The sequence below is a fragment of the Ambystoma mexicanum genome, chromosome 3p, assembly GCF_040938575.1.
Source record: "Ambystoma mexicanum isolate Mex_15411 chromosome 3p, UKY_AmexF1_1, whole genome shotgun sequence".
Lineage (NCBI taxonomy): Eukaryota > Metazoa > Chordata > Amphibia > Caudata > Ambystomatidae > Ambystoma > Ambystoma mexicanum.
Window position 1 is genome coordinate 76581327 of NC_090925.1, and position 12459 is coordinate 76593785.

General features: G+C 44.5%; 1 protein-coding gene across 1 annotated transcript in view; it reads left to right on the forward strand.

The window, feature by feature from the left end:
* The window catches only part of LOC138579492 (killer cell lectin-like receptor subfamily G member 1), a 300846-nt gene that overhangs the window by 268959 nt on the left and 19428 nt on the right, over nucleotides 1-12459 (forward strand). The gene's annotated exons all lie outside the window — the stretch shown is intronic.

Below are 12459 nucleotides of genomic sequence, written 5' to 3' on the forward strand. Positions count from 1 at the left end.
CAACGCACTTTAGCAGAGTCTGTACCTAGTGAGCAGAAAGGCTTTTTCAGTGTGGCGTAGTATGAAAACAGCTAATGAACGAAGATGAATCCAAGAAAGGCTTGCCTGGCCCAGCACCAGGAAGTCAAGGCCACCGTGAGCCTGGAGGTTCATGCAGATCCTACAATTAACGTGTGAATAGAGGTGCAAGAACATTGAAGACGTCAGAGGTTCATCATTTCATAGAGTTTAATACAGTAAAAGGCTCTGAAACATGGTCTACAGCAACACGGTCAGATTCAAATAGACACTGAGGTGAGCTGTATCGAAACCAAGAGACAAGTGTGCCTACACTCCCTTTTATTCTCAGGCACAGTGAACATTCACAAGGCCAATGTTCAAAGGCTAATTGACTGTCAGACGGCAAGAGTGATGATAGATAGCAGGCTAATGAGGTGAGAAGCTATGGTTATGACCAGCCCACCAGCACCTGGTGCATGCTGCTAGTGTGTGTGGAATATTACAGAGGGGTATGAGGGTGGCAACCAATTATAGAGGGTCATGTAATGAAGAGCCCTATAGTTTGTATAACCAATGGGACATTGTGTATTTGATGACGTTCGTAGTAACTTGCACTAGAGGAGGGCTTAGTTGCCCTCCTGATGTTAGAAACCCAATCACTTTCCCGAAAAGTATGGAATGTATTCAGGGGCGTGGCTTGGCAGCAAAGGGGAGCCCGCCGAAGAGAATAGCTGCAGACTTCGGGAGGAATCTTGCAGGCAGAGATCCCACCCGAATGGCCAAAATGGTGGATGCGAGCTCTGAGGCCAGAAGAAGGGCCAGCACATTCCGGACTAGAGGTACACCTGCTGTGTGTGGAGGACGCAGAGCGGGGCTGGTGCACATTGAAGGAGGCACCCGAGCAACGAGGATTGCATGACCCCGGAATGACAGCAGGCCGAGAGCAGACGGGAGAAGCCTTTCTGCCGAAACAGAGACTGCGGGACCGGAGCGCTGCCCGGTCCGCAGGAGACAGAGAAAAAGGCAGATCCCGGATTGCTCCCCTGGCATCGGTGCACGCAGCCCTGAGTGGCCTTTTAGCCCATGCAGGGATATGGAAACTAAGCAATAGCACGGAGCATGCAATAAAGGCAAGGAGGCAGTGCCCACAGCGGGCGGGCATGGAAGGGACTAATACGCTCACCCAAGATAGCCCTGATGAGTACCCATGACTGGACAGACAGGACATTCATATGGCCAAACAAGATAGGGGCCTGAGTGAGAGACACCAGCAGTAATTAAGAGGCACAAGGGACAATCACCAGAGGAACTACACCCATGGCGCACAATACTACAGTGGGGTGGCAAGAGCGGCAATGCAGGCATAATCCACTCACTGCACAGGGAGTCGGGAGTAGAAGATAAGACCATCGTTTGAGAGACCCATGGCACAAGCAGAGACGAACACCGGCCACTCTGTGATGTGCAACAAGGATTGCGGAGGCGGGTCGAAGGGGGAGACGGCCCCCACCTGCTAAGCAGAGAAGTGGGGTACAGGTCGTCGGGAACAAGAAACGCCGGCGGGACTCCCAAAGGACACACCGCCCAAACAGGATGAGGATTAGTGCGGTACCCCGGACAAGACCGGCATCACCTGAGCAAATAAGATTGGCAGCGTCTAATCGATGTGAGAGGACGCAACCCACTCGCTGAACAATATAGGCGAACAGCAGGCCCAGATATAAAGGTGATATCGAATGTTGGAAGGAACAAAACTGAGCTAAGTACGCAATCACGCAGCAGGAAGCAAAATGGCATACTCTGCAAGAACCCACCCAAGATCGCAGGAAAGGAGGACATACAACCCACTCAAAGGAGGAATGCCAGGCAAAGCGAAAGGGAGCAAAGGTAAACAAACAAGCATTGAACCCTTTGCTAGGAAAACAAACAAGGGCCAACCCACACCAGTCAGAGACAACCATGGCTATGACTAGTGCAGCGCAGCAGGAAGAGAGTGGGAGCCCTATACTGGAAGCTATAATGGCCCTGAAGGCGTCTTTGGAGAGTAGGTTGGACACAACCATAGCGGCCCCAAAGGCGTCCTTAGAGAACAAAATGGACACAGTGATGGTGGTCGTGGGCCTTCTTCGACAGGACGTAAGGACTTTGGCGACCGAATAGGCACGGCAGAGCAGCAAGTGCAGCAAAACACCACGGATGTGGCAGCAACCCAGAATCAAATGTTGGTTGTGCTCTGGAGAGTCAAAGTCCTGGAACAGAGGGCGGAGGACAGAGAAGGAAGGGCAAGAAGGAATAACATCTGGATAGTTGGACTACCGGAGGGAGAGGAAGGACAGGACCCTACACATTACGTCGAAAACCTCTTGCTTCAGGAGATTGGAGCGGGGGTACTATCCCAAGGTTTCTCAGTGGAGAGAGCACATAGGGCCCAGACCAGCAGGCCCCAACCTGGAGCTCCCCCAATATCAATGATTGCAAAGATCATGAACTTCAAGGACCGATAAAAGACCAATAAAGACACATGCTGCACTGGTGTGCCACCCGCTCAGAGGTAGCCCCTCCTTTTCCAACGTGCTAGTGCTGTGTGCACCGTTGACGTCACACAGGCGGAGTCACTGTACACAGTAATTTCCTGGTCTGCGTGATTCTCGATCGCAAGTTTTAATGCCAATAATTCTGCAGCTTGTGTTGAATAATGGGATGGCAATCGAGTACTAACGAGCACCCGAAATTCTCCATTAGCTATGTGCTTTAGTACAGCGGCACCTGTATACCTTTGTCCATCATTTTGATCAATTTTTGTAAGAACCGTAAATGAAAAAAATCTCTCACCCTGCTAATGCATTGTCCTTTATTCTAGGGATTTCATCATAGAACTCTTCATAGTTCGCGCAATCGTCGACAGGCTCTCCATCTGTCATTGGCTCAGCTATAAACATAGCTGGATTCACTATTTTACATCAGACTATTTTGATCGCTGGATTTGATATAACTACCTCGTAGGCAGAAGCCCTTTGAGATGTCAACGTACCCTTTGGTTTTTCTAAAATGGCAAATAGTACGTGTTCAATAAATAACATCATAGAGCATCCCATCACTATGCTTGTAGCCTTTTCTATGGCGAACACGGCAAACGCCAAACTTTGTTAGTATGGAACATGACCTCTCATTACTGGGTCTAAGATACCACTGTAATATGCATGGGGCTTGTACCCCAACGTGGTTCTCTGTGTGAGTAGTGCTGTCATAACAGTGCCATCTGTATGCAAGAATAAAATGAATTCCACATAATTAGGAATCCCTAAAACTGGGGCTGTGCACATTGCTTTTTTCAATTCATCGAACTCTTTTGCAGTTGCCTCAGTCCACACGATTTTCTCTTGAGCTGCCTGTGCTTTCTTCAAGGCCTGTAAGAGAGGCCTTGTATACGACCTGTAGTCAAAAACCCATGCTCTGACATAATTACATGGTCCCAAAAAGCTCTGCATCTGTTTTATCGTGTGTGGCTGAGCTGTTTTTAAAATGGCCTCAGCTCTTTCAGGAGTGACCTTCTTTCCTTCATGTGAAATCAATTGGCCTATGTACAATACTTCTTGTTGACAATATTGTAACTCTTCCTTGTCAACCTTATATCCTTTGTCAGCGAGTACAATCATCAGCTGAACAGAATCACGTCTGCACTCTTCCTCTGTGGTGCTGCAAACTAAAATGTCATCTATGTATTGCAGCACAACGCTTTCTAAGGCAATATTGCTTAAGTCCATCTGAAGGACTCTATTGAAAATCGATGGGGACTCACAGTACCCCCGGGCAAACACGTACTTTTCAGGCAAACTTGTCTGAAAGTAAACTATGTCAGATCTTGTGGGTCTTTATGCAATGGGATTGAAAAAAACTAATTTTTCAAGTCAATCACTGTGAAATATCGTACGTCAGCAGGTATATTACATAGAATTATACACAAGTTCGGGACTAGAGGGAATTCGGCCTCTACAATTTGGTTTATCGGTCTTAAATCTTGAATTAGTCTCCAAGACCCCCCCTTAGATTTTTTGATAGGATACACTGACGTATTACATGGTGACTCTGACGTCACTAAGATACCCTGGCCCATCATGGCAGAGATCATCTTAAAAATACCTTCATCTGCCTCTCGAGACATGGGATATTGTCGTGCTCGAGGTAAAATTGCTCCTGGTTTTAGTATTTAATCTTCACTTCCCCAACACCCTTTAGTAGGCCTACATCATAGGGGCCAGTGGTCCATAGTGAAACTGGTACTTTCGCCATGTCTTCGTCAAAATATTCAGGACACTTCTGTGCTAACATCATTCTCTGAGGAACTTCTCTTTTAATTGCTGTTGCCCAATAAGTAATGCACATTTCAAAGATTACTTTGTCATCAGATGGATGATCTTCAAACAGATCCTCATCAGTTACGTCAGTCAATCTGTATCCTTCTCTGCTGGTGATTACTGCACACCATTGCAGGGATGTCATTTGGGGGTTGCCAGAGGTCGCAACTGTGACTTCTGAGGGCTCCCTTGCAACCTATGTGGACTCCCTTGCGACCTCTAAAAAAAAAGTTGAAAAAAAAACGTTTTTTTTTTTAATGAAATCTTCTGGGCTGTGACCTGCACCGTGTGGCTCTTTACTTCTGGAGTGGCTGACCTTCTTGTTCAGGTCCTTCAAAAAAAAGAAGAAACGTGGCACAAGTCTAACACTTTCAGCACTGACCCTAAATAGGAATGCCAAATAATGTGCCTTTCTGGAATTCTATGCAATAATTGCTAGACTCATTAAAGGTTTATTTCAGGCACACTTCAGGGGGAGAGTCACTGATTTAGTCTGTTCTTAAACACCTCAATTCAGCCTTTCATCCTTCTGAGATCGATAAATGAGTAACAACACAGGTTGGGTGATATTGGGTGTATATGTTTTTCTATATAAAGCGCTTAAGCGTTAGTGCTATATAATAACACATCATTATCATTTGATCATGGACATCTGCGTGCATTCACAGTAATTTGGTAATATGGGTCTATACACACTGATCTTAACGATACATATGGCGATCCATTCTTGTATGAAATGTATATCACATTATAGTGATATCGTAACCATATTTTTAGTAGTGTACAATGCTATGTGATGCCACTTTCTGTTCTGTCAATGGGTGAAAGGTCGTGTTCCATCTCTTCACGCGATATCACTTCGGGGTGGGGTCAAATGACATCACTTCCTGTGATGTCATCGGGGGTCAAGGGTCGTGTGATGTCACTTCCGCTACCCCTGGCATTTTGGTGAAATGATGTCCCTGCACCATTGCCTGCCCTCATCATCACAGCCATCAAGCAATGCCATTTCTCCTCGCACTATGGCTGCTTGTATCATCAAGGGAAATACTCATCTCTTTTCTTCGAGCATAGATATCCTTGGTCTAAACAAAAACTCATAAGGAGTTCTCATTGTTTTGCCTGCTGGTCCTGGCAGCCAAGACAACAATATGCACACCCCATATTGAAAAATCTCTGGTTCTAATGGAATTGCTCTGATAGCCATTGGTCCTGCGAATGCCATAATCATTTCGCACATGTTTAAGTAATGCATTCTTGGTGTTGAGCATATTATGCCTGTCGTCAGTAAACGAGATTGTCATAATTAACTTTTTCATCAAATCTCATCCTAATATATTAACAGGTGTTTGCCTAGTATAACATAGTGACACTTGCATGTCACACTCTCCTTTAGAGACTGGTAATTCTTTGCTGAAAGGAACTCTGCTCTTTGCTCCTGTGAAACCTTGAGTATTTATGGCATTGCCAGACATTGAAAATGCACCCTCGCGTATACATGAGCGTGCTGCACCCGTGTCCACTAAGAACGAAAGATTCTTGCCTCCTATACTGACATCCACCCTTGGCTCCTCATGAGGGTTTGGTGTCACGGATAGTATGGAACACATCAGGTCTCCCAGTGAGCTGTCCTATTGTGGGTATAGCCTTGTCCCATTATTCGTAAAATAATTCCCCCCATCAACAGTGACACTCCCTACTCCACCCCCTTCTCTTTTGCTGAAGCTGCATAGGGGACTGCTGTGATTGTCCTTGAGGTGGGTTACCTGCTGTCTGCTGTGTTTGCAAGCTTTGCTGCACTCTCGGCTCTTGCTGCTGCACTGTTTGGTTTTGCGCAAATCCATCTCCATTCTGCTGCGATTATGCAGGTGGATTTGACATTCCCCCTCTCGTAAACTGCCCATTTTGTACCATTCCTTGACTTCTACATGTGTGAGCAAAATGTCCTGTCATTCCACACGTCCAACATATAGGTGGTGGTCTCCCAACCTGCCCATTTTGCATGCTCTGAAATCTGTTTTGCATATTCTGAAACCCACCTTGATTATTTTGAAAGCCTCCCTGATTATTCTGCCACTTCCCTTGATTACCTTGCCAACCTCTTCCTCGAAATCCCCTTGCCCGTGGAGCATATCCACTATTGTTTTCATCAAACTGTCTTTGGTTATTCACCTTTGGCACGTTTATTGCCTGCTGGGAGTTTGATCCGTCTACGCTAGTTAACATTGCCCCTTCAATGGCATACTTGGACAGTTTTTTCTTCACCAACTTTGCGTCCTCGCCTTTCCACGTATCATCTTTTTTGCGATTCTTTTCCTGCAAGTGTCTGCTGTAAAGCGCAATGGTCAGCTGGATCTCCGACCATGGTTTCGCTTCCATACCAACTAATTTCATGAGCTGCTTCTGTACATGTTCTGACAGCCCTCGGCATAATATATGATAAAATACTGGTATAGATTTTCCCCAAGCCTCACAAGTCTCGAGTGCCCATGCTTCCTGAAAATTGTGAATGTAAACTAACGGATCATCTCCTTCCTTCATCTTTTTCATCATTATAGCTCCCATATCAGATGTGTCCGGATATAGTACTCAAAGCGCTTTCCAAACTGCCGCACTACAGTTATTGAATGGTGCTCCATCATGCAGGGTGTTGACTGTGGTCACACCAGGGTACCCTGCTTGTGTCTATACATCGTCAGCTCTCTCACCAAGTATGGTGATTAGATGACCCTTAATATCCCTTATAGCCAACATATTACCCCATGTCATTTTTTCTAATTCATGTATCCATTTTCCAGCACCGGAAGTTAAGCTCAGGAGTTTGCACCTTCAATTATCCCTGTACATTTGGGGCATCGGTATGTATTGGGGCCTCGTACCCCCTTTTTCTAACAAGGGAAACTGTGAAGCTCCAAACTCATTCTCATCTCTCATCATTTGCCTATCCACCGCCTGGCGGATATTCCCACATCACCGTCTACCTATGACTCTGAAGTCTTAGACATTGGTATGTTTAAATCCAACCATCTTACTCCCTTGTCCATAGAAGAACATCCCTCAGGACCACATACGTTATCTGTCTCTTACCCCTGGAAGGTTTCCCTCTCTTCGTCTGACATTTCTTGTGTCCAACTCGTTCAACTTCTCTCTTCTTCATTTCTATTCCGAGTCAATCTGTCTAAAGACAGCTCCTTATGTCTCGCACTACACAAGGCTTCCTCCTTGTCACACAACTGAGTGCTCTCGAGATGCTCATTTTTTCCCTTCCCCTGTGATTCCTTCTGAGCTCTCATGTCATGGTATACCTTGTCGATAGCTTCCCCAATGCTCATCGAGTCAAACCCGTCTTCTAGATTTGCTCCAGACGTGCCTGGTAATGACTCGCATTCTCAAAGAAATTTCTCTATGTCTTCCCATGCTACCTGTGGATTAGAATTTCTCACTTCCCTTTTAAAATAATCAAGATCGCGTTCTCTCTGCCTTCTTTTACATTCCATGTCCTGATCGAATTCCTTGCGCTTTCTCGCTTCCTCTCTCACTCTGTCTTCCTCTTTCTTTTTCATATCCCTTCTTTCATTTGCCCTTCGTATCTCTTCATCCCTTTGTCTCTGTATTCTTTTTCTCTTATCCTTTGCTCTTCCTCTTCTATTCCTTTCCTTTCTAGGCTCTCTTGCTCATCCATTGTTCTTTGTCTACAGTCATGTTTTCCTTGCTCTTATTTTTTAGCTTGCTTGTCTTGATATAACTGTTCTCGTTTCTGTCTGTCTTTTCTTCTCGCTCCTTCATCTTTCAATCGTTCTTCTCTTTCTTTGTCTTTTTTAACTCACTCGTCTTGATCTCCCCTTTGTTTTACGTCCTCGATGCCTTTATCATCGAGTTTAAGTAAACTCTGACCTCCCATGCATTTGTTCTGTAAGAGCGCTATCTCATCAGTTTTATCTCCTTCTCCTTTCCATCTCTTTATTTCTCTTGCTATATTTAGAGATGTGCTTGCTCGATCACTTGTCTCACGTCACCCCTTGTCCCTCAGGACTTTGGAGGTTACATCTTTCTTAGTATTTTTCTCTGGGCCCTCGTCACTACTTTGCGTAGGTGACTCATATGATGGATTGCTATATCCTGCCGCTGGTTTAAGTTCCCTTAATGGGTATAACTCATCGTCTTTCTTAGTCTCGTCTTCTATTTCAGATGGGGCGGACGGAGTAGGAGGCTCTAAGTATCCAATCTAAAGGAGGCTCCTCCTCCTTCTCTTGTTGATACATCTTCCAAAGCTCTAGGCTCGGTAGGCATTTTTCTAGCGTTTTCCCCATATACTCTGCATGCAAATATGTTGTTTTATGCTGCAGGACTTCCTTCGATAATGATCCCACTTGTGGCCACGGCATAAACATTTTATCTGCGGTTCCTTTAACCCATTCTACACTGTATTGTCTAAGCTTAAGCGCATGTTTCGGTAACTGCTTGCAGAGATGCACTAATGGAGTAACCTCTTCCATTCTTAACCCTTCACTGTTTTTCTCTTTTCTAACACTCACTTGTTTTCAGTCATAGGTTTTAAAACACGTCTCAAGGAAGGAATACAATATGAGCGAGCACCAATCGTTGCAAGCTCTAACCCCGTCAAAACACAATTTTTACTTTAATCTTGCTAAAAAACAACCATCAAAATTTTAAAACAATCAACTTCCTTGCTCTGAACTTCACGCTTCTCTATCACAAAATGTTTTCTTAAACTATGACATCATCATACCTCAAGACTCACATAAAACAAACAGACAGACCTGACCGGTCACATGAATTATTTACGATCTTCCCTTAACATTTGTCTTGTCCTCTAATAAAATGCTCATCACGGAACATAGACCTATCTCTTTCTGGACTGTCTTTAACCAGTCCTGTATCCTATGTGTTCCACATGTGGGACTCTAGATTAGGTTTCTGCTAGCACTCTTTAAAGTTTGGGAACAGGGCGTATCCTCTTATTGTGGCCTCACTCATGACTACTCTTTTTTATATTTTGCTCGGCCACACTCAAGTCAATGGGCCTCATTACGACCCAGGCGGTAACCATGGCGCTAGTAACGCCATGGTTGCCGCCGGTATTTTACCAACTCCGCCATGGTGAATGGCGGAATTACCGCCTCATTCCAAGGTTGGCGGGGCGGTAATTCCCCATTCAGCATTGGCCCTCCCCTATTCCCATTTTTGCCCCCATAGGGCTCAATGGGAATGGGGAAGGCAGTAATTACGGTACCGCAAATTGCGGTACCGTAATTACCTTGAAAGTCCCTTTGCGGGTTCCTTCCTTAACGGCTGGTAAAACCAGCTGTTAAGGTCGGGACCCGCAAAGGGACCTCATAATTAGGCGGTAAGTGTTTAACGGCGCTGACACCTTTTACGGCGCCGTTAACCCCTTACCGCCTGGGTCGTAATGAGGCCCAATATCTCCTTTCTCATATACATATATATTATACTCTTACTCTTATGTTATATTCATCCCACCTCCCTCTGTTACTCTCCTTTATTTGCTATACATGCATTACTTTGCCACACTCATTTTTTTTTTCTTCGGCCCCTCTGGATCATTGCCTTTGTTACCGCCTCATTTGAGCTGCCTTTCTATCCACTTTGTGTAGATGTGGGAGGGGTTCCTATGGAAATTAGGGTTCTCGTCAAACCGTCCTTGAAGGAATTTTTGGAGAAATACTATCCACTATCTACGGGGAGCTTCACGTCCTGTCAGCCGAATGGCAAAGGTTGTGCGATATTGCTGAGGCTCTAAAGTTTACTTATGTCAATGCCCAATGGTTTTTATCTTATCTAACCATCCTCTCTCCACTACCGAGTGAGCTGGGTGTTCTCAGACAGCCCTTTAAGATGAGTAGCAATACCCTGGAGATGGATGGGGATGCAGAGTATATTCATACGTGAATAATCAATACAACTCAAATAGTTTGGCAAAGTGAGTCCGTTTTATTTACAAGTCTCTAAAACAGGGAGTACACCGAACATCAGCAATTGCTCCATCCACTTACTCACATCACTTTATAAAAAACTGAGCTTTTATACCCAGAATTGGTCATCACTGACGTTTAACCGACATTGAGACCAACGTCAAAAACTTAACAGAGGTAGTGATTGGTTCTAAGTGAATATCTAAATATAAATTCCATAGCAGTATAGAACAGTGGAGGAAGGTGATAGGATACTTAACATCTGGTGGCGTAACTAAGCCCTCCCCTCAAAATGGCCACTATGAACGTCACTAAATACTCGATGTCCCATTGGCTACATAAACTATAGGACCCTTAATTACGTGGTCATCTATAATTGGTTGGCTTCTAACCCCCGTCAGTACTTTTCCACCTACATCTAGCAGAAGCAGACTGCACAGCCAGGTGCGGGTGAACTCGTCTTAACACTAGCTTCCCACCAATTAATGCATCCATCCATCATCACTTCAATGGTCCAGTGTCAATCAGTGCTTTGGAGATTGGCCTTGTGTTTGTATTGTGCTCTAAGAATTTTAGGTAGTGTGGGCACAACCGGCCTTCGTGCGTAGGTGTGACCAACTCAACCGTCCAACTTCCTTCTACCACGTGACTGGACACCATGAAATCGAACTTTTCATGTATTTGATTTAATTTTTCTAATAGTACTCTGACGTCTTTTGTTCCTGTCCAGGTCTTCAGAACAGGAGCTTCTGTTCCTTCACGCGATTTGTATCCAATGCCAGCAAATTCCAGTTTGATAAGACCTTGGCTTTCTTGGCTCAGTCTACTCCTTTAGCTGAGATTAATTTTGTTAATTCAATTGCTTTGTTAACTGTGAGACACTGAAATTTGAGGCTTTTTTGATTTTGTCCAGTACTGCTTATAATACGTAGTGGAAACATCCATCCTTTACTTGTCTATATGTTATGTATATGTATATGTTGGCGCTTACCGCAGTCTATCTATTAAAAGCATAAAATAGCTTCATGATTGCTTTGCTGCTTGCGTTTCTGTTGCATCTTTAAACTAACTAATTATCTTCATCGGTTCTGTGGCATAAGCTTCTTCACCTTGATCCCAAGTTGTCACTTATCTTTGGTGCTTCCTTGATATTTTATAGATTGTCTGAATTCTCTGGTCTCTATATCTCTCATATGGGCGTCGCTTCGGTTTTGTGTGACGTCACCATTCATCTTCGTCATTCATCTTCCTTGCTTCTTCAGGAATTTCATTCAAATGGCCATGGCCATCATATTGTCTTGTATGCTGGTATGGTTTTCTCAATTGGTACTTCACCTCCCAGATTCTCTTAGGTATGGGTATTCTTATGGGTACTGCATAGAGTCCACGCTCTGCTCTTTGCTGGTCTAACTGTTCTGTATACGTCACATACTTTTTCATGTAATAGAGGCGGGGTAGTTGGAGTAGGGGTACTTGGCTCCTCCTCTACACTAGCTTGCATAGTCAATGGTGAGGATCATGGCAGTCATGGTCCAAAACATCTGGAGAGACACAGGTGGCAGACCCTTGTTTTAAGGGAAAGATAAAAGAGAGCAGAAGATACCTTTATCAGGCGGCCTTCAAATATTTGCCTTCTAACTACATGGCCACATTTGTCTCTTCCTAAATGCACAATTGCTGAAATGTATATCAGTATTCAATCTATGTATACAATGCCATCTCTTACACAGTTGGACCTCTGCAACCCAATGCACAATAGCCCTCAAGACAGATGTTGGTGGCATATGGCCATAAAAAGGCTTGATATGTATAACAAACGACTCATGACAGAAACACTAAGCACTACCAAAGAAGCAAGTACAAATCCATATTGTGCCCTGTGGATATTGATACCAGTCTATGCTCATTGTACTTAATCCTGCAGCTGAAATATGGAAAGACAGCCATCCTTTCAGCAATTTAGTTAAGCAAATCATTTCCAAATCCCTGGCATTTCTCTTCCCACCCATTTCTATTTGCATGCTCTCCTCTATTGCCATATTGTCTACCGAAGGAACCGGTCAGCCCTGATCTCATTTCCAAGATGAGGTGTGCATGTGGGAGGCCTGTATATTGTGAACTTTAGGCTCGTGTGTCGTGAGTATATTACT